The sequence below is a fragment of the Doryrhamphus excisus genome, linkage group LG2 (genome assembly GCF_037039965.1).
Source record: "Doryrhamphus excisus strain RoL-2023G ecotype Guam linkage group LG2, RoL_Dexc_Guam_v1.1, whole genome shotgun sequence".
In the NCBI taxonomy this organism is placed as follows: Eukaryota; Metazoa; Chordata; class Actinopteri; order Syngnathiformes; family Syngnathidae; genus Doryrhamphus; species Doryrhamphus excisus.
Genome location: NC_136358.1, coordinates 7,494,783 through 7,518,527, shown reverse-complemented (window position 1 = coordinate 7,518,527; position 23,745 = coordinate 7,494,783). Strand labels below are relative to the sequence as shown.

The following is a 23,745-nucleotide window of genomic DNA, read 5'->3' as shown; positions in this document are numbered from 1 at the left end:
TACCTGCAATTGGGTCCTGCTGTCTGCATCCTGGGGACGCAGATCGTGGATCGCAACACCGACAAGCCCAAACGTGACAGTCGGCTGTATAATATGATGCCGAAGCTAGGCCTGTCACAATAATGGATAGACGATAAAAATAAACAGGTTGGTAATTATGGGCCCTCGATAATTTGACATAAGTGTATGCTCGTCTGTCTATCTTTCTGTGGTACACAGGCTGGATGAGAAGAGGGTTCACTCTGCACGTGTCTTTGTGCATTGGCTCTATATGAAATGAACACAAACGAGAGTGAGCATCGTCTCAACTATTCGTGGAAGCGGGTCTACACTGAGTGCTAGCAGTTAGCTAGCAGACGAGAATATGAATGAAGGCACAAAAACAATAGTTTAGCCAAATGCCACAGTTACAGTGTGACTATGCAGCAGTCTTGCTTCCGACAGTCGATGCTTACTGAATGCTTTTGATCCACGGGGTAAATATTAAATGAAACAGTGCAAAATGGCGCACGATCAGCTCGTAATGCACAGGAAGCGATAATGTGCCATAAAGTTGTATTCAAGTACATGTTATGACGTAAACTCACGCAAGCATACCCATTATTTTACACAGCTCAAATATGACCCCTACAATATTTTAACAATAGACTACGTACATAACTGTGTGAGTGTAGGTTTTATTGAAGTGTTTTATTTTACAGAGACGATCTACAGTGAAGAAAATAAGTATTTGAACACCCTGCTATTTTGCTATTTCTCCCACTTAGAAATCATAGAGGGGTCTGAAATTTTCATCGTAGGTGCATGTCCACTGTGAGAGAGATAAACTAAAAAGAAAAATCCAGAAATCACAATGCATGATTTTTTAACAATTTATTTGTGTGATACAGCTGCAAATAAGTATTTGAACTCCTGTGTATCATCTAGAATTCTGACCCTGAAAGACCTGTTAGTCTGCCCATTAGAAGTCCACCTGCACTCCATGTATCATCCTGAATCAGATGCACCTGTTTGAGGTCGTTAGCTGCATAAAGACACCTGTCCACCCCATACAATCAGTAAGACTTTAACTTGTAACATGGCGAAGACCAAAGAGCTGTCCAAAGACACCAGAGACAAAATTGTACACCTCCACAAGGCTGGAAAGGGCTACGGAGCAATTACCAAGCAGCTTGGTGAAAAAAGGTCCACTGTTGGAGCTATCATTAAAAAATGGAAGAAGCTAAACATGACGGTCAATCTCAATCGGAGTGGAGCCCCATGCAAGATATCACCTCGTGGGGTCTCAATGATTCTAAGAAAGGTGAGGAATCAGCCCAGAACTACACGACAGGACTTGGTCAATGACCTGAAAAGAGCTGGGACCACCGTTTCCAAGGTTACTGTAGGTAATACACTAAGACGTCATGATGTGAAATCATGCATGGCACGAAAGGTTCCCCTGCTTAAACCAGCACATGTCAAGGCCCGTCTTAAGTTTGCATATGACCATTTGGATGATACAGAGGAGTCATGGGAGAAAGTTTTATGGTCAGATGAGACCAAAATAGAACTTTTTGGTCATAATTCCAATAAGCGTGTTTGGAGGAAGAAGAATGAAGAGTACAATCCGAAGAACACCATCCCTACTGTGAAGCATGGGGGTGGTAGCATCATGCTTTGGGGGTGTTTTTCTGCACATGGGACAGGACGAGTGCACTGCATTAAAGAGAGGATGACTGGGGCCGTGTATTGTGAGATTTTGGGGAACAACCTCCTTCCCTCTGTCAGAGCATTGAAGATGGGTCGTGGCTGGGTCTTCCAACACGACAACGACCCGAAGCACACAGCCAGGAAAACCAAGGAGTGGCTCCGTAAGAAGCATATCAAGGTTCTAGCATGGCCCAGCCAGTCTCCAGACCTGAACCCAATCGAAAATCTTTGGAGGGAGCTCAAACTCCGTGTTTCTCAGCGACAGCCCAGAAACCTGACTGATCTAGAGAAGATCTGTGTGGAGGAGTGGGCCAAGATCCCTCCTGCAGTGTGTGCAAACCTGGTGAAAAACTACAGGAAACGTTTGACCTCTGTAATAGCAAACAAAGGCTACTGTACCAAATATTAACATTCATTTTCTCAGGTGTTCAAATACTTATTAGCAGCTGTATCACACAAATAAATTGTTAAAAAATCATGCATTGTGATTTCTGGATTTTTCTTTTTAGTTTATCTCTCTCACAGTGGACATGCACCTACGATGAAAATTTCAGACCCCTCCATGATTTCTAAGTGGGAGAAATAGCAAAATAGCAGGGTGTTCAAACTTATTTTCTTCACTGTATATAGTGTAGTGTTGCTGGGGTGTGCTATTCGTTTCCCAGCATACTTTGCTATTTTTGTATATGACTGGAAAGCACATCATTAGAGCTCACATACACATTGTAGTTGGTTAATATTCTGCATTATACTTTGCTACTGTCTTGTCTGTTTTACCCACCTATTGTGTTGCTGTGTGTAGTTGTTTTGACACCACAACTCGGAATGGTGATGCTTCACTATAGCTAATATGGTATGCCTCCTCTAGATGCCACCATCCAGTGGCTCAAATGTGACAGGACACAATCATGACATGACATGGCACAATGACCTTCGAATAATAATCTGAATGAGAATTAAGTTTTTTTTAAAGTCGAAATTATCGAATATCAGTCCATAATTAATAGCACAGTTATCAACCAGCAAAATGTGTTATTGGGACAAAAATGGCGAGTGGGCCACGGGTTTGAGACCCCTGTTCTAAACTTTGAATATTTGTCACTGTGTAACTTGGCGCTACCGCAGGAAGCATAACTCAAGAGAATGCGTACTTGACTCTCCTTACAGTGCAATCATGTCCCATCAAAGCTTGTAAGTTCATTGGGAGTATGGCAGTAAAGGTGAAATCAAATCTTATTCCTTCACTGAACAAAAGGGTTCAGTTAAAGTGTGTGTGAGGACCATTGACATTATAGTTCCCCATAAGAGCACATTTAGAAAGAAAGCTACAAGTTCTCCCCTGAGTGCATTTTGTGCTGAACAGCCAATAGTCTTTGAAAGCAAAGTACAATGGAGAGGGAGACAAAAGCTTCACTCCAAAGTTGGTCGTCCAAAAACAATGACAGCATGTCCTTGAGTTATAAATGTATAATATCCCTCAGGTGGCGCTGGAAGAAGGCAGCCTCTGATTGGCTTTGGTTATAAATCATTCATTACACTTCACATCAATAATGAATATTCCAACCAAGCCTGAATCCTTTATGTAAATACTGTCACACGTCGGAAGGTTACCATCGTAAACTTGCTTCGACAGGAGTTTTTGAACTTTTGATTGCCGGCTTAGGGGGGGCGCCATGTTTGTGCGCCTGTCTTCTTTTTGTTTTTTAATAAGCTGCCAAATAAGTGCCAGGGAATGTCACACAAGGGTGCAGTGAATATATAATGGAGTTCCTAAGCCGTCTTAGATATCTTAAGGGAGCGTGTGCATTTCAAAGGGAGGCAATCTGGTTGTTGCTGCAAAAGTCATACCAGTAGGGGTCAGCAGATTGCTCGGCCCTTCGCATTTTCAACCGAAAATGTAAAAAGTTTGAAAATGATAAGTCTTACTTTCAGGCTTTAGAGGTAGTTTACACAAGCAAACCAACAGGCCTTTGCCACATTCGTTCATATGCAGTACAGTAAACTTCCCTTGTTTTCTATGTTCTCAATGGGATTTAGACCAGGGGAGCACGCAGGATGGTCCACAAGAGTGATGTTATTCTTCTGGGAGAAGTCCTTTGTCAGTCGGGTATTATGAATGGCATCGTTGTCCTGTTGAAAAACCCGGTCATTACCACACAGACAAGGTCCTTCAGTCATGAGAGATACCCAGTGCTATATCTCTTGCTCACATAGCTCAACAATCTGATCGTGTTCAAATAGAAAAGTGTATAGTTGTTGGCAATAAATTGCTAACAATATATATATTTTTTGCCTCACCCGTTAAGATCCAACAGTGTCAAATGTAAATTCTTGCCATTTTTCACAGGTCGTAAAATTTTAACCTGTTAAACCGGTGAGTAAAATCATAAACTTTTCCAAACACTGACTTTTCCATAACAACATACATGCTTATGCTGTATTATTACTGATCTATGGCCGCATGGTGGACGCGCCACTCAGCGTTTCTTTGTTTTTTAATTTTTTAAATTATTAACACTAATCTATATGTGAACACCGTCTCGATCCAGATTTTCCGCTCACTTTCTGGAAAAGCATCATTTTAATCTCCACTCTCCTTGATATCTTGATCCCGCTGAACTTTGCCAAAACACAATTGAAGCTGCTGATCGTTTTCAGGGTGGCGAGATGAGATTTTATTGATTCATATTAGGCTCACCGCGGCTGTTTGTGTAGCCGAGCTGCTTTCATCTCTCACTCCGATTGCCGTCGCCACTCCAACTTTCCTGATGGGCATGGAGTTGGCAGCGTCGTATCCCATAAAATTGTGCAGCCAGCGATAATACGGGAGAGCTGGAGTGCAAGAGCGCCACTTTTTGTCATGTTAATGTGACCGCATGTGACGCTTTGCAAATAGGATTTACTGTACAGGGCTTCAATGAAATGGAATTGCAGTCTCATAAAATGTACTTTTAAAGAAATTGTGTGAGGAACTCTTGGCAGTAAATTAAACTCCTCTGGCAGGATTAGATGGAAGCCGGGCAGGCGAATGAGAATGTGGGACAAGTGGAGAGCTCCTGTTTGCAGAGGTCATGGCTATGCTGTAATTCTACACCTCTGCATTTGAGCTTTTACTGCACACTTTACTTTTTATGAGACAATTGTCCAAAAGGGTGACGTGACATAAAGGTGGAATGTTGCAATCGGAGGGCAGACAATGTGCACATATTGGATTCTTTTGTAAAATTTTGCAGGGACAGAGAACTTTCCTTTTTATGCCTTGCGACGAAACCATTAGCTTTGGCTCTTATGGAGAAAGTTGCACCGCTGGTGAAGAACATTTTGAAAAGTTGAAGAGCAATTTCAGGAGGATTGTGCACATTGCAACCTTCGCTCATTAGTCCACATGCACAGTGGAAGCTCAGCTGGCCTAAGTCCATGCAGAAGTCATCTGGGACCTGAACATTGCATCAGTCACTGACATTTGACTGCACCTCAAGAGTTTCCACACTCTGCCTTCTAAAAAGCCTTCCCTCTATCAAGCCCTAAATCCCAGAATCCCAGCACTGTGAGTGTGTGGAAAGCCCTCAGTAGATATCCAGCTGTGGCTGCTGATAGGAGCTTGGATGAACTTTTAACAAGCTTGCAAAAGATGCATTCCTTTTTCCTCCAAAAAGGGGTCCGTAATCTCTCCAACGCTTCTGGCACTGGTTGACGGTGCAGTCCCTGGAATAAAGTGCAATTCCTACAGACTGTCGATACTCACTTGGCCGTGTCTCCCGTATTGTCTCAGATCTGTTTACATTGGGGGTAAGTAAAAGCCAGTTAATTTGGACTCTGAATGGCGCCATGATGATGCATCTAATATCGAGCTATGCACTGTTTTCTTTAAACTGCCTCATGAATATTGAAAAGTAGCCTTGCCTTCTTCTGTTTCTCAAGTAATCTTTGGGATTACAACTTTTAACAACTTTACAACTTTAAATGTTGTCACATGGGCTTAGTGACAATACTCTTGTTGTACATGTGAGGCCTGAAGCTTTTCTCAGCATACTTCAGATAGATACTTGAATAGTCAGGGCCAAAGGTATGTGGTGACATCTATGGCTGGTGAGGCACTGACTCCTTTGGAGTTTTTTCACGTTAATACAGGTTGCTCATCCAGAGGACAACAACAAAAAGAATATTATCATTGCCTTCATATTTGTTTTCAAATACTTTCTATTGAAGAACGGCAGTGACACACCTGTCAGCTCAGTGTGTCATTTCTCCGTATTATATTGTTTCATTATCTAGAATAATGATGTCACACTTACATTAAATGCATTAAACAGGCTGCAGAAACTCATGGTGTATAATCAATGTTTCTGCAACATTATATTATTGATGACATGGTGTCTTACAGAAAGTGGTAGGCGCCATGATCCAGTGTGTGCTCTCACTGCCTGCACTCAGACGTTAGGCTGGTCTTGCACACTAAGTCAAGAGAACATGCTCATTGGAGCCTCATCTTAAGTTTCTGTTCTGTATTTGATCAGAAAATGTGCAAATTAGGGCTGTTTTGACAAAGAAAAAATTCATAGTTGAATCTGATTCATTACATTTTGTCCATAGTCACAAATTGATTTTTTTGGGTGGTCCTTACAAATAAACAGGTCTCATTTGCAACATGTTCTAAGTAAAAAAAAATGTCTCAAGTACACAAATAAACATATTATGGTCAAATCAGACTCTGAAAAAATCAAATCATCGAATAGTCGACAGTGCAAACCCAGCAAGTTTGACTTAAAAATGTTAAAATTAATATTTCTATGCAGGCAGGTTGCACAATCCACATTCGGCACTGGTTTGTTTATTTTATTTCTGTAATGAGCACCCATGTGTGTTTCCCCGAGGTGTTTCCCCGAGGCAACAAGGGAGTGTGTCCAAGCTTTGCCTTGTTGGCTTTTGTTGGTGTTGGGTTCCATTGCTAAGGGGCTTTCACCTTCATCAAAGGTGGAGCTCTACAACTGCTCACCTGCGTGGAGGATACTTCGCCTATGTTTACTGCTTGTATTTAAGTACAGAATGAAAAAAAAATCCTGTCTTTCACTTTTAATGCGGACCCCTACTCGCTAAATATAGCAATCATGTCGCTATATTGTCAACACAGATCTCTTCTACGCATCAGATGTGTTACGAAGCATAGTTGGTATGCTGTATATTACCATTAGTGATAGTCACAGGTTGTCCTATTCTCACAAGACAACTTTTCTCTAAATGAGAATCTTTTGAGATCTCTTGACACTTCCATGTTTTAGTCCTCTACATTAGATACCTGTCGTCCTAGCCTTTAACGTTACGTGTTTTGTTGTTTTTACGTTCACTTCACTAATACGAACCCTTCCCTTCCTCTGTGCCATTTCATGCATCATTTCTCTGTTTAATTGCAACTGGCTGAAGCCGTCTTCGTCTTTTCCCTCCCACAGCTCAGCATTCCTGCAGTCCAACGGTGGCAAAGCCATAGAGCTATTTAATCAGCACCCTCCCTGTGGTAGAACGGACCAGGCATGGCGGGGCTGGGCCCAGCAGGACTGTATTGGCACTCCATCATGCAAACACCACTCTCTGGAAAGTGGCCAAACATCAGTGCCTGGGATGATAAAACAAAACATGGCAGCTCTGTTGATTTCAACTTGGCTGAGTGAGAAATATGACTGACTGAAATAAAACAGTGTGTCGCCCAACAACTGACAAGAATATGACTTGCTGGGCTGTTGACACATCCATCTACAACATGTTTCTACCTGAATATCCATTATGTTCACCGAATCAAATGCCTGCAGAATGACTGGTGAGTTCCTTTATAGTATTAACCCAAACGGAGTGTTGCAACACCAAATGGTTCAAGTCTTCCCTGATGAGTCCTTTTCACAATGGTGACTCTCCACTCCTTGCCTGCAGGACCATTTGAAAATCAGCATGGAACCAGCCTGCATAGCAGACTTTAGAAAAGAAAAAAAAACAAAAAACGACAGTGGCACCTTGGTTATTAATTCATTCCAAAAGCAAAAAACCAAACCAAAACTGACTCTAACCATGCTTATTTTCTTACAGATTTATCACAAAATATCTAAAAAATATATCTGTTCCAGACACCCAAAAAATCAAAAAGCCAACATTTTATTGAAGGTAGTTTATTTTTGTTATTTTAATATTTCATTATTAAAATTTTCATGAATTTAGAATTAGAATTTAGTTCAGGCTTCCCAGCCTGGTGGTTGTGGACCTCTGCCCTAGGAAAAACATTTATAGCAACACCCATGAGTTTAAATCTTATTTATGTCTTTACCATGAAGTGACTAAATCATTCCTGCTGGGATAGTAAAGTAAACATGCTGACTAGGAAGTGATGATAGCTTTTAGCACAAAGCCAGCATCAGATGGTGTTAGAATGGTGGGGTAGAGTGGTAGAGTGAGGGGGGGCAGAGAGGTGGTCCAAACTGGAAGCTGGACCCACAGCTGTAGCTGTGAGAGACAGGGTGTTGGGAGTGTAATACCAAAACAAGGCTGAAATCATTAGCTAGTTGGCCAGTGTTACTGGAACGTCAGAACAAATGTTTCTTTCTCTGTCTTGGATGTGTAGAAATTAATGTAATCATCTTCGCCGAAGTGTACACTACACCCACAAAGCTGTTTCATCCTGGCCATTTTGGTTTCCACCTTATAGCCAATACTGATGCTGATAGCTGTTTTATGCTGGATTTAGCTTTGTTTACGTCACACCTTGCTCCACTATTACATACAGGCTATGGGATCTGTGCTGGAAGAGAGAAGGCCGCCGCTTTAAGCATAGCAAGGTAATGTAAGGTAGTGTCTCATCAATGTAACATTATTGACCAGAATACTACATGTGACTTTCAATATTTAATAAGGAGAGGTGTCCCCTTCTGTGCTGGTGACTTCTTTTGGGGGCTGTTGGTTTTTGTTGTTGTTGTTGTTGTTTTCTTCTATTATCCTTCTGTACTGCTTCTTTGCTGACCTTAGCTGGACTCTTAGTCCTTTCCAGGCCTTGTTGTTGGCACTTTTGGGGGAATTTTGCCCATCATCCACAATGAACACATATGTCTTTCTCTTTTGTGTTCAGTCTAAATCTATACAAACAGCTAAGAAGCTGCAGCTAAGAATGTATGTAATGTAATTAACCTATTTAGCCTATAAAGCCTTCTGAAAAAAATAAAAAACGCACCAACAGTGCTCAATTTACATATACTGTGACATGCATATTAAACAAGCTCCAGAGACATTGGTATTTTTATTTTTAATAACATTATTATACCTAAGAATTAGGGTTTCTTCGATCATTCGGCCACAGATCTGTATCGGCTGATATCAGTGAAAAGACGGAGCTGTCTCTGTTTAGCTGTTTTTATATCTTTGGAACGCACAGAAAAGAGGAAGACATACGTATGTGTTCATGGCTAACATATGAGCAATATTCCAAAGTGCAGTTTTCCTTTAAGGGCTCTATCTGCATCACACACACACGCAATCCACTGAGGTATCCAGAGTAATTATCAGGCTGTTAATGATTGCCGTGCATCAGTAGAGCTGCAACCATTCATTACAACAGGCTTCTTCAGGCCCCTACCAGTCCCATGGGGCTGCTTATCACATACCACACCACTTGACGAGCTTAATGCAGGCAGTTAAGGGAAAAATAAGAATGCATGTGCACCATTGTGACAGGCATATACCATGTTTTAAAAGCTGACTTTGCCCTATAAATGATCATAAAGACACCTCTTAGCCGTATTGGTCCAGTCACATGGTCGTTCTACGTGATCAACACAGTCGACACCGAGCTACAAGTTGTACAATTAATTCAAACTAGCCGACTTGTTGCCATTTTTTCTATGGCAGACCAGAGGTGGTAGTTAAAGGCAAGAAAAGACAGGTTTATTTTTATAGTACCATTCAGTCACGAGGCAATTCAAAGTGCTTGAGAGTAGCAGTAAAACAGCACTTAAAAAACAAACCAAAGGCAGGCAAATGAACAGAGATTAAAAACATGTAATGTGCTGAATATATGGGCAAGAGGCGATAAACAGCAATACCGTGAGCCTCAATTCAAATTACGTCCATTATTTTTGAAGTATTTTCTTATTATATCTTGTTGACATGAGAGCTTGGGTTTAATTAGTGCAATCTTTTAGATGTATGACTAACGGGGATTCTCCCTCATCCTATTATAAAGATAGAAATGTGTCAGCTAAAAACAAAGCTAGCTATGGTAGTTCAGGAAGCAGTTTTTTTTTTTGTAATGCAGAGGAATGATGCATCCTATGTGGGTTTTGCCCTTGTAGCCTTGTCTTGGACACCTTTGTGCCGAGTCCCATATTTTCTTAGTTGATACTTCTGGTTATGGAATTCTATTTGTGCTGGGTGGCTCATAATCTTCTTCGCTCTCCTTACTGTCATCTACTCTTGCCAGTGTAGTCAGGTCCCAGTCAGGTCATTTGCCAGATGCAGTTTGATCTAGGAACTGGTCAGTAGTCTTTGATGATCGGATATTTACTGGATACAGGAATTTGTGAAGTAACAATAAAAAAAGAGCCATTGCACACAAGGTCTTGGTTCTGCTTGTTAAGTGATAGAAGCTCAGCATGCGGTCACAGAGATCCACACCACCTTGGTTGGCATTATACTTCCTTAGAACTGCAGGTATTTTCACTTTCTCCAGCAGTCTAGTGAAGACATCTTCCTGACCTTTCCCATGTGCGGTAGAAGCCATCATAACCGGCTTGTTGTCATACCATTTTGTTATCCCCAACTCAGTTCCTCTGATAACCAACATCACTGATGCTCCCCTTCCTTCTCTTTTCAGTCGATTGTCATCAGGCAACTGTCAAGGCTTTTGGACAGGGTCTTTGGTTATGGTTCCAGTTAATGGAGGCCCTTGGCTTGCAATTCACCCAGGGGGTTAATTGATGTGAAGCTGTGGTCGAAGTACAGGCGAGTTCCTGTGGGAACAGTTTCAACCATGCTGCTGCCCCAATTCCCAACCTTTGATCAGCAAATATATCCTTCCCTTGGTAAACTTCAAAGTCCAGCATCAGACCATCTGGAGAAGCAAGGCCAAATATCTTTAAGCCTGTATAGGGTATGGCTTGCCTGGAACAAATTGTCTGAAGGGACAGCAGCCTGTAAAAGGGATCAATTTGCTCATTGATAGAGACTCTTCCTGGTTTTGGCACGCTGAGGGAGCCTTGCTTCGTCAGTCCTGAAGAGACCTGACTCTGCAAAGAATGCCTTTCTTCTTTGGTTCCACTGTTACATCCAGGTCATTGGCGATTTAAGTGAGTTCTTCAATTTGAGGAACTTAAACCCTTAAAATACCTTAAAATAATGTAAAAATTTAGCCAAACCCATTTTGGTTAAACCACGTCCACTTCCAGGTTATGCCCTGTTTGCTCCTAGTACAGGTACAGATAGTGGTGTACTTATTCATCCCAAATGTTAAGTTTGAGATTGACAGGAATTGTTATACTATTTATAATTACTTGCTATATGTGTACTGTGTATGTGTGTAAGTGATCTGTCAAGCTTTATTATTTAATTATTTTTTTAATGATCTGTGTGAAGTTGGTGATTCATGCAAGCATGCGATTATGGCAAATAGGGAAATCATCTGTCAGCCTTTTTCACTGTATTTTTGTAAAAAAAAAAAGTTTTCCAAGTGACTTTATGACACAAAACGACATTTACATGCAAAAACTAATGGCTTTTTAAAAGTATGTTTTACAATAAAATAATATTAAATAAGAATATAATATTTTCCATTCCATGTATTTACATAAAATTCCATGTGGTTATTGACAAAATTGTTTTTAAAAATGTCTCTTTAAAAAATTGCTTCATCGCTTCGGAATGTTTGCAGTTGCAAACAGAGAAGAACAATATGAAATAAATATTGCGTCAAAGGAGCAAAAACAATGCCGCACCCATTATAATTGTTCATTTCACCAACAGAAAATTCAAAACTGCACAAAAAGAAGCTACAAGATACAAATGTCTACATGAATGACCACCTAAGAAAACATGCAACTTGAGAAAGCAGGGAATGATTCAAGGTACCTGGAATGCAAAATCTACATCCAGCTAAATGGAAGACCAAAAGAGGCCAGAGTGCTTGTTGTCAAATATATAAAGGATCTGGATAAATATTAAAGATCACATCACCATGACAACAAGGAAAATGGAGGATGCAACTAACAAACACAGAACGATGCAGCTGGAAGGATAGCATTCAATAACATTTGACATCACTACTATGTTTCAAGGGCCTGCTCAACAAGATATATTGGATTAGGAACCCAATTTATTTTTTACTTTCAATGACATTCACAATAAAACACGAAAGGCTGCAGGACAGTTGAAATGGAAACCTAATGACTGGACAGGAGAGGTTAATTACATTTTTTTCCTATATTAGGAGCAACTGCTTTTATTACCTGGAAAAAGTTAAAGCAATGACATTAAACCCCGCAATATCAATTATATATATATCTACAGAAGAAGTATGCATGCAGACGACAACAACATCAGACAATATCGGAGTTGATTCAATGAACCCTTCAAAGTAAACACAATCTCAGAAACTTGGAATGATGCTGAGAAAGGCATCAATTATGAGATGGGAGGATATGAAGCGAACTACATCAAGATCGTCAATCATGTGGAATTAATGGATTAATGGAATTAAATCATGTGGAATATTAGCTTGTCTTGTGGTAGCAGCCAGCAGATGAAATTCAAGCACAACTAGTTGGCTGCCTAAATGTACTAATTTGTTAGTGCAAGAAAACATACACTTTATCAAAAATATACAATAATAGTCATTATTAAGGATGAGCGAGTACGCCACTATCTGTATCTGTCCACCCATCTAAATGATCTGTATCCATAGCTGTATTCGCAGTGGACGGGGCATAAACCGGAAAATTCTTATATCGTAAGTAGCACGCCTGTTTTATGATGACTTCATGGACTAAGAAAACAATACATTTCAATGAAAGTGAATGCGGCCCAGATGCATGAGTGACTGATGTAACACAGGCCTACATAAAAACTTGCGCAATGCAAAACATAAAACAGCTTAGCTGTTGTGTGAATAATAATATTAATAATTGTTTAAATTAAACATAAAAATGACAAACTAGCAGCTAATTCTTCAATAAATACCAACTTCAAATTGAAATAGAGGAATGTTCTGTGCCAAATAAATCAGATTTTGTACGTATCGTTGCACCACCAGTGTTTTGTGCACATTTATGGCTGAGGAATATTATAGGGTGGAAATCATTGGACTTGATAGATTCCTTGATGGGCTTAGCTCAGAAATGGTGCCACAGTAGTGGTAGAACAGACAGTTATTTCCAATTAAATAGTGTTTACAGACAGTGTCTGTGTTGCCTTAGGCAGCAGCAACAGTGATGGTAATAGAAGTTCCTTTTGTGTTTGGCAATAACGCTACACGGTATTTCCGTCTCGCCTTATTTGGTCGAATCAATACAAACTGTTCTCCTTTAGCTTAATGAGTATAACATTGTGCACCTTGTACTGCACAACTATTCCTTGAATTTCGGGCTACATGCAATGAGAAGTAAGTAGCTTCTGCTATTTGATGCTTTTTATCAGGCGGGATCAAATTTTTAGTTGTATTTGACGTTTTGTTGGTTAAAATCGCTTTCTTAAATGGTGACAAGTCTGAAAGAAATAGCAAGAAAAATGTCAGATTACTTATGTTTCTCCTTCGCCTCAGCCTAATGGGATGTGCCTCAGACTGAACAATAGTTCCATTAAATGCCAGGTCAGAAACAGGAAGCCGAACGCCGAGCCTCAAGCCGGCTCACCAAGTGGAGAGATGGAATTTCAGCTCCCCGAGATTAAAAGCCCATAGCAGCCGGTGGAACCGGGGGGTGGGCGTGAGGGTGCAGGAATAAAATGGTAGACGAGGAAGCACAGGAGCAAGACAGAGGTGGCAGGCGGCGAAAGTGGCAGTTCCACTGTAAATAAGATCTCCCCACGGGGTGCTTAGGTCCGGACTGTCTTTGTCTGACCCTTAATGGCTTACAGGGCTGAGACAGACAGATTAGAGCTCAACTGTGGGGAAATATAGGCTTTGTCTATAGGCCGGATTTAACTCACACCCCAGGTCTGAACTTTGTTTTCCTGGGGGGGCTCTACTGTGTTGTATTCCTGTTCCTATTGCCGACTTTAGTTTGATTCACCTCAAAGCGATAACTGCAGCAGAAGTCACATGTTGTGCAGCCTAGGTAGATAGACAGGGGGAGTTTGTGAACTTTTATGTTGTGTCTTCCTTTTTGAAACAGTTGCGTACTTTGAGCGAGGTTCATTAATCAAAGTGCAGCCGAAAGGAAAAACACATTGGGCAACATCAATTTTCAAAGCACGGTGGCTGAGGGAAATGATTAATATATTACCATGAAGGAACAGGTTAGGAAGCGTTGATTTCTATTGAACAACAAATCAATCAGAGGTTATGTATTATTTACTTATTTTGTCATTGTGAAATGTTACTTCATTATTTCATTCTCCTTTCCTTGAATAAATTATTTTATGTTACAAATTTACACAACCAACACACGGCTGAAGAAGAGGGGGGTCATTTACATTCTTTAATGGATCGGGCATTTAAAATCAGGTGTCGTTAATAATGAGCACTTGTTTGAAGAAGCTCTTCATTAGTGTGAACTAGCACGCAATTGGCCACGCTTTGATGTGACTTCACACGGCAAAAAAAACAGATCGTGTGGATAGTGGCGCTGTGAAGAGCACCACAGAGATCAGTGAATTTATGTGTTTCTTCTGACACAGAGCGGTAACAAGGGCCTCTGTTTGATGTATCACGCCCATGCTTAAGATAGTTTTTGATGCACGCTAATGATTAATACAACGCATACACAACTGCATGTTGTTTTTCATTTGGAGGTAAACACAACCCACAATGGCCTTATACTGTTATTTAGAATAGTGCACTGTAGATGACATGTTCTTCAAACCTGCCGACTTAAAGGAAAACTTTTTCGAATTTTGTCCATTACCCACAATCCTTATAACATGTATTTCTCTTTTCTGTGCGTTTGAAAGATGTAAAATAAGTGAAAAAGAAATAGCTACTACTACTACTACTCTGCCTATAAAGCCTTCTTCCAAAAAGCAGTAGCAATGCTCCATTTGCATAATGAGACCTTGTAATTCTGATTGTTATTAACATTGTTACACCAAAGAACTACTTTACTGCCGTAGTGACACCATAGCGGCTAGTGACTAGCTAGCTAGTGACTATCTTCACCATACATTCGCTTATAGCGCTAAAGTTGGCGGAAGTGTGATCAACCACAGCGGAGTGGGCATGCCCGGACGTGGGCTGTGGTTGAAATACATTAAAACAGACAGTTTTCGCAGGAACCACAAAATCCAAAGAAATACAGCTGAATAGGTGCAGATTCTGGAAGAACTAGAAAGCTTTCTGTGCTGGTTATTGTGTGTAGCTGCTCTATAGGAGTCCACAACTCAATACAAAGAGTCGAAAAGGTCCCATTTAAAAAGAGGACATGAGAAGATGACAAAGTACATTTTCAAGCTTTTACCTGTGTAAAGGTGGGTCACCACAATGGAAAACTGGATGATGTTCCAGGATGAGACCAGTTGAGAAACACTGAAATGCTTGTAGAAATCTCTGCAGGTTCGGACAACTCGTCATATCCTGTACTTGAAAGCACCAAAGGTGAAAAGTCTTTATCCGTGTTACCACAGGATTTCACACTATTTGCCACTTTCACTATAACTCTAATCTTTCTGTTTATTTATCTCTTTTAATTGTCTAAATATGTGACAAGCAAACATTTTTTGAAAGCGGCCGTACCGTCAACAACGGGCACCTGCGTGTTTTGATGGCAGTATGCAAATTAACTTCTGTACGAGCGGATGCGTTTTCAGAACGAGAGGAGAGGCCTAATTAATTTTCAGATTTGAGCTTTGATGTATCTAATTGCTCTAAGCTTCCCAACTTCATTAGTCAGCGAGTAATCTCTGCGGACGCTAGAGCCGAGTCCCTGTGGTTAGCGAGGGGAGGTTTACCTGTGTATTTATAGGCCCTGTTATTTATTATTAGAAGCGGTCCTGGTGCTTTTATATCTCAGAGAAATATCAAGCCCATAATAATTTATCTTTAAAAAGGGAATACATTAAAGTCTGCGGCATTCCACCATCTGTGGATGGTGACAGACCATGACAGACACGTTTGTTTTAGCCATTTTGGAACATTACCATGAGTTTGCTTTGTAGAACTTAGCAGTAACTTCACGTTGAATAAGTCAAACTGCTAGCTAAAAGGGCAACCACTAATGTCCTCTGTGATGTCTGTGTGATGAAAGAACATGACTTTTTCTTCTCGAGTGAGGTGCAAATTGAAAAGCTTTAATTGCAGCGTGACCTCAGACTGTGCAGATCACTGAACAATACTGAAATTGCTTGCATCACTGTAATTTAGCTCAGGTGTCTTAGCCACGTGCTATTGTGCTTCACTGTTCTTATAACTGAACCTGAGTTGGTCTTCAGGCAAAAATAGAAGTCTACAACCTTGAAGCGCACAAGCCCTTTGCTGATGTTGTTGTTTTCCAATTCAGTTATTTTCATTGTAAAGGAGCGTTGGCAGTGTGGCTCAAAGTAGTTTTTCTTTGCTTTTGTTTTTAGGAAGTCTGGCAGGAGGGGAAGATTAGCAGTAGACATCAGATGTGAAAAAAGGAGACGGAAGATAAGTCTTAAAAAAAAAAAAGTATATCTTGCAAGCTGATAAGAAGAGTATGGCTCAGAAAATAGCTATCTGTGGTACATCAGTGTCAAGCATCACTTTGCCTGGGCGTGAATCTGCCCATCTAAGCCATTTTAGAATTCCCATTGACATTCAAAAGATAATGAGCTTATGGATGTGTTTTTAAGATTTATTTTTACTCATGTCTGCGCTGGTGATTATCATTTGGAGTTAATAATACGTGTCTCCTGCCGGGCTAAATAGCAAGCAGACCACTCACCACATTAATTTCTATGTCCTAAAATACGTGGCGTAATAAAACATCCAAATCTAAAGAAAATTCTTCAGTTAATTAACCAGAACAACATTCTATACATAGGCACATAATTTGTGTTTTTTTAAATAAGAAAACATGTCATTTACTGAATGTTTACGTGAAAGATATCATCTTGTGGATTTTGAACACACATTTTCCATGCCCACTTCACCGCCACACAATAATTTCTATGCTGTTTAACCATTCTATATCACCTCTCGTGCAATGCAGATGAGTTTATTGATTTCACCCTTGAATGGTGATGAGTATTCAGCCATGTACATGCACTTTAATACAAATCAGGGTCTTCTCAACAAAGAAAGTGTTTTGTAAAATGCAAATCATACAGGTGACCTTGCCGGGTGTAGAAATGAGTGCAAAGCGGTGCACACATCACTGTCAACAAAGGCAACTGAAACAGAAACAATTCCCTTGAGGAAACTGGAACATCTTTATTCCAAGACTTTCAAGGGGGAGAAAAAAAGTTTTACAGTGTTTTAGAGCATGAAAGTTTGTCACTGTTTTCATATTGACATATTTTAATGCAAGCATGCTGCTTAAAAAAAAAAGAAGTAGTCAATAAAAATGTGCTTTCTGAATAATGGATGAGGGTGTGAAAGAAAAGGAGGTGATGTATGAGTGGGTGTATTTGTGTATTCCCTGTGCTTCATGTGACAGGGAGTAACAGCTTATTCCGTTAACATGCATGCATTTGTAACAAACTGGCCATGGTCTAGTCCTTGAGCTACGTGAGCCTTTGCTTGGCAGCGCTGCTCTGTTTCTGGAAACTCTCGATTCTGGGATGAAGAGCCACATTCCATTTGACGTTGCACAAAAGTTCAAACAATATGTCCAGACAAAACAAATCTTACATAAGTCTAAAGCTATATATCAGGCGGGCACCCCTGGGGGACAGGCGCGAGAGGCTTTCATTTCAATGCAGACCTACCGACCTACAAATTTATAGTACTCAACATGCTATTTGACTCTTGAAGTCAAATAGCATAAAGGCTTCTATGCAAATAGGCTTGTATGCTCTCCATTTTGTTGCATTTTCCTGGTTTTCATTTTTAAGTTCAGTCTGTACAGTTCAGATAAATGAATACATATTTCTCTAGTATTTCAAATCGGGGGGGCCGCAAAAATATGTCTGTCCCTTAGGAGGGGCATGACAGAAAATAATTGAGAAGCACTGGGCTATATGAAGCTATATGAAGAGCGCCCCGGATCCCTGATCTTCCTAGTAGGTCTTCCTACTTTTAGATTAATTGGCGTGGACACACTTAGAGCTGACATACAGTTCATTGTTCAATAAATTTAAATGCCCTTTTAACAAATATACTATATACACAGTATCACGCTCATATGAAGGCGGAGAGCAGGAGTTACAGTGTGGTACCACCCTCGATTAATTTCTTGAGGGAGGAGAAACAGAGAGGAAAACAGTCTGGAATTCATACAAAAAAAGTCCATTTTACAAATGGATGTTCATCTTGTTTGAGTTTATTTTGAAGGAAGTATAAGCTTGGGACGGCAATGAGCATTAATTCATTCATTCATTTTCTACCGCTTATCCTCACGAGGGTCGCGGGGGTGCTGGAGCCTATCCCAGCTGTTTTTGGGCGAGAGGCAGGGTACACCCTGGACTGGTTGCCAGCCAATCACAGGGCACATATAGACAAACAACAATTCACACTCACATTCATACCTATGGACAATTTGGAGTCACCAATTAACCTAACATGTTTTTGGACATCACCTGACAACCCCTGACTTAACTCCAGCATAAACAATTTATCTCCAATTTAACAAACTATTTGTATGGATAATACTCAGATACTGACAGATCCATGCAAAGCCAGTTGCAGGCAGACATCCTGAAAATTGCAGGTTTTGAGCTCAGCGTCACACAAATGACCGGTATTATGGCGACAACATGGAATAAACAGGGATGTGGGCAGAGAAATGGGAGGAGGGAAGGTTTGGAAGGGCAAATTTTGAGGGGCAGCTCGCTTCAGGGGACTTCACCTCCCTTTCAACTCACTGTGAGGAGCTTGCATTTTGGGATATTACTGCAGCCAATCATCTAATCAGTGCATTTAATCCCAAACCCCTATTGCCACCATTGCAAAATCAGATTATCGGACCCATTGAAACGAGACAATACAGTGTACATAGTAAGAGCAGATGGCCTCCTCTGTATCCTACTCATTCACATTCACCCCATCGTCCTCTAAATTAGTGGCTCATGTAACATTCGGCATGCAGACCTGAGAATGAGGTTTTCATTGCTGCCATTCACCTCCACACAACCAAAACTAGGTTATAAACGAGTATCCGTTATGGATAATGCAATTTTGCCGGATACGAGTATTGTCATTATCTGTATTCATGTTTAAAGAAAATCCTCATTATGTATTCACTCTTCACGCTCTGTGATTAGCCAGTCACACACAGCAACGGCGGACTCATAGGAGCTGAGCAGTATCTCATTCGGGAAGTTAAAAATGGCTCGTGTTGAGTTGGTCACTGTGCCTCCACTTTATTAGGTTTTCTTCAGCTTGCTTCTGTTTCAGTTTGTATCAAAAGTTACTTGTCTCCTAACGTATGTGGTCACTTATGCACTAGGGGTAGCATTTTCCTTGAAATGTATTTTTGTCTTCTTCCATGAAGTCATCATGAAACAGGTGTACTACAATATAAGAAATTTATTCATTTTCAGTTGGCAGTACACAGACAGTGGTAACATTAACCAAATGACTGCCGCATTGACTGGCCACAACGTTAGGTACACCTGCACAGTAGCTGCATCAAACACTCTGCCTGCATGGCTATGGTCAAATATTACACCCCTCTCAATATGTTACAGTATTCATGTTGCAATCTTAAACTTGTTTCGTAATTGATCCATTTCACAAGAGAGCTGTATATGGCTTGCTGTGTTACTGTGCCAGTGTTTTTTTTCATTGTCTTTTTTCATTGTCTTTTTTCATTGCTCTTTTTGGCTAGTGAGATAAAGTCACTTGGAAAACTTTTCTTCAAGTACTGAACGCTATGTTTTATGAGAAAAATACAGTGAACGAGGATGATGAGGGTTACGGTTAGATGATTTCCCTATTTGCCATAATTGCATGTTTACATGAATCAAGAACTTCACACATATCATAGAAAAAAGTCTTGCATATCACTTACACACATACTCAGTACACATACTATAGCGTATATACACTACACTCCAACAGCTGACAAAGTATGAGTCCACAGTCACAGTTTGGTCTTAAAAACATCTGCTTAAATACTAAAAGTCACTATTTGACAGACAAAAACAGACAAACTCTTTTTTAGTTTTTACAGTACAGTCTTTTCATGACATCGCCCCTCCACCTCACTCTCCAGGCAGGACGAATCAACTTATGCTCAATCAAACTGTTACAGTAGCTACTGTGCTAGCACTGTGGTTCGTTTTAAAATTACATTTGGATCACTATTACCTTGAGCCACAATAATTTTGGACTACTATTACACTTCTGTCTGCCCAACAGCCATGGAAGTCTACAGACCGGTACGTTTCTGCTCAAGCAACATATGAGAACCGCCAATCACTATGCAAAGCTGGGCAGTGAAAATTGTGAAAAAGTTTGGTATGGCTAGAGCTGTATGTCAAGCCAAGCCTAATGAACAAAAAAGCCCACAAATTGTCTGCCTTCATTTTGCAGATGAAATAGTTAAATGGTGCAGCAGGACAGAGCCTTAAGAGTGAGATGTGTGCATGCAAAATAACTATCAGGACATAATTGTTACTTTTTACATTAAAAAATGATAATTTCTTGGATCCCAGAAGATAAACTAGAAACGTTCGCATTTAATCAAATCAAACATTATGTATGATGCATGATGATGGTGCATTGATCAGCTCTGCTTGTGACTAATCCATAGGTTGGATTTGAGAACACTGATTATGCAGTTATAACTGCAATGAAACTCACATCCCTGTATCAGCCTCCAGACTGCACGGTATCAGAGCGAAGACGAGCTGACAGACGATTACAGTACAGAGAAGTAGACAGTGTGTCCTTGAAAGGCGCCACGCTGTGAAATGCAATAATTGTCGACTCGGAAACAAAGGAGGCACATCTCTCACGGGAATCGACGACAATGATTTATTTGCTCCCACTCTTTTAGTCGGCAAAGTTCTTAAGTCATGCATCTCCATCTCATCTGTCATGCATCAGGATGTACACAGGTCTACTACATTCCAATCTGTCTCGGCCAATTTCTCATGTCACAGTGCTTCTCCATGAAATGATGAACGTCCGTTTTTAATGCGCATACTGTAGCGGGATGGCAAAGACTAGAATGCTAATATACAATCATTGCTACCTACAAAGAAATCTTGCTTTAACTGACTTTAATAGTCTAATATAAAACTCATCAACCTGAGATTGCTCATTTATTTTAAGATTTCTGTAGTAAAATTTTAATCCATGTATGAATACTAAGAATCTTTTTATGTTCATATGAGTATTTGTGTCATTATGCTTTTAAATTTGTGGTAGAATGCTCGTAAGTACGGTAAAGAAGCCTTCTCTTCCCACTTTGTAGCATTGTTTGTGGTGCAGCCAATGTATTTTTAATTACTTAATTTTTAAATTACTTACGACTCAGTCATTTCTAATTGATGTCAAAAGGAGCCGGGCTTCCTTATATGGGCATGTGCTGTAGGCCAGATACGCTCTAGTACTTCCCTCCGAAAGATCTGCTTCACTCTGTTTACAGTTGTTAGCTATGGGTCCTAAGAAATCTTACAACGGGGCAAGCACAGGCAGAAACGGTTGGACTTGGTGATTCCCAGCAAGAGAAAATTGTTTTCATCTGTCAACGGCCTGTCACAGGGGACAGTTTTTGTGAAAAATGTTGTTAAAACCAGAAGCAGCATTCGCTCTCCAGGAAAGGTGTAATAATTTCGGACACACTGAGGTGGAGATAACCACAGTGGCCAGAAGAAGCCACCGACTCTCAGACACCATATGCACAATAGTTTACACATACACACACATCTGTAATTCCTTCAAATACATGCAAATGTAAATAGATGGTTATTTTGTGTTATGTTCTAAATCTGTGAATACATGTCATTATTTTGTCGTCAAAATCTTTTTTTCCTGTTGTTTTTATTGCTTCATAGAAATAAACAACTAATAAAAATGAAATAACAGAAATAAAATGAAAAAATTGCCATAAAACAGTGTTCAAATTTTCGGGTCAGTGCCATTAAACATCCTCACCTCCTGGGTGTCACTGCCAAGTGAGGTGACACTCCAAAATGGCCTGCTGTTATCAGTGCCCTCCACACCAGTTGGTCTCAATGCTTTCGAGAATTTGTTAAATACAACCCCCACAAACCCCTTTCTTTCTCCTCTTTCTTGTGCCAAATTCTGCAGTCATTAGTGGATAAAGAGGACATGGAAAATAATCAAAGTGATATTACTGTGAACACGCTTTTTCTCTTTTGAATTATCTGGTTGCTTCTTTCTAGTTGGGATTTAGAACTGTTCTGCACGTAACAGTAACTGTGCGTCAAGTATAAAATGGAAGCAGAAAGAAATCCCTCCAATGGCTCTAAAAGTTTTGACTGTGATGTGAGGTCAGATTGGTTCTGAACAAAATGGACCTGGAACTTCATCCACGTCAAAAACTAATTGCATCTTTTTCACGGTCATGCTCACGGAAAAGAGACAAATATCAAATAGGCTTTTGGCAGAATCAGGACGCTACTGGAAGAAGAATGAATCAGATTGTGACAAACTCTTGCCATGTCAAGGCTCAGTAATTAACCATGTCCATCAGAATGGGCTGTTTCTGCTTGTTGGCCACTGATGACAGTGCCACCATGCCTTTTATTATATTCCATCGGAAAGTTCAAATATAATTAGAATTGTCAGCAATATATACAGTATCACATATGTAGGGCTGACAATTTCTGTGCACTTATGTCAGGGTTTAATTACTGCCTGGGTTAAAAAGGAAAAATGCTGGGAAATCCTCATTCCCTTTTACAAAATGCTCCAAAATGCTAAACTAAAGGATGTCTTTGTTAAATCCAGGCTGATGTGAGTGCCACCAAAAAATAAAGACGGTATTCCACTGCGCTGATACAGGATTTCATTTTGGAATTTATGGCTTCTAGACAAATAGTAATAAACCAATCTCACCTGAATATCTAAATAATATCATCATAAGGTTTACTCACTGCAGCTTTTACATAAGGTATTTACAGTATGTCACTTGGAGCATCCGTTTTTCATTATTTTCCGGCATATTAGGTGCAAATGTCGCCATAATTCATTTTGTTTTTCATTTGTTGTTACAATTCACCAGCTGGAAGTACAGTGACTGTTTATTATTCTATGTTTTTATAACTGTGGTTCCTGCAGTACCTTGGAGCATAAAGGAAGCATATTTTTTTATCATTATAAACACTTGTTACTCAAGTAAGTGCCCTATGCAGCCTGCATAAGGGGCCGCTCAAGTTTGTGTATGTTAAAATCGAATAAATGTCTTTTGCAGTCATAAACCCAGTTGTTCAATGATTAATTTCAAACGACAGATTCAATGGCTCTATAATAAAAGAAAATCTTCTGATGGAGGAAACAAATGTGTATCAAACAAAGCAACCCGGCATGGAATTGCATCAGAGATTGAAGGAGTAAAGGACTAAATTGCGATTTGTTGAGTGTGTACTCTGCAAATTATAATCAAAACCATATTAAATGGTGTTTCACTCCTGAGGATACAATCAAAAAATGCAAATGCCAGACGACGAATACATGCTAGTATGATTTAACTGTACATTGCCGAGCAAATTACGAGCCGCATTTGATGCAAATGTCTTCACATGCTGCATTTGCATGTTGGGAAACATACTTTACCCTCCAGGGAA

The 23,745-nt window shown here is 40.1% G+C and overlaps 1 long non-coding RNA gene across 1 annotated transcript in view; it reads left to right on the top strand.

Annotated features, from left to right (window-relative positions):
- LOC144901801 (uncharacterized) overlaps nucleotides 1-7,977 on the top strand; it is a 50,201-nt gene extending 42,224 nt beyond the window's left edge. Inside the window, exon 3 of the long non-coding RNA XR_013629906.1 lies at nucleotides 7,140-7,977. This is a non-coding gene — a long non-coding RNA (uncharacterized LOC144901801). The remainder of the gene's footprint in view (nucleotides 1-7,139) is intronic.
- Nucleotides 7,978-23,745: the final 15,768 nt, after the last annotated feature.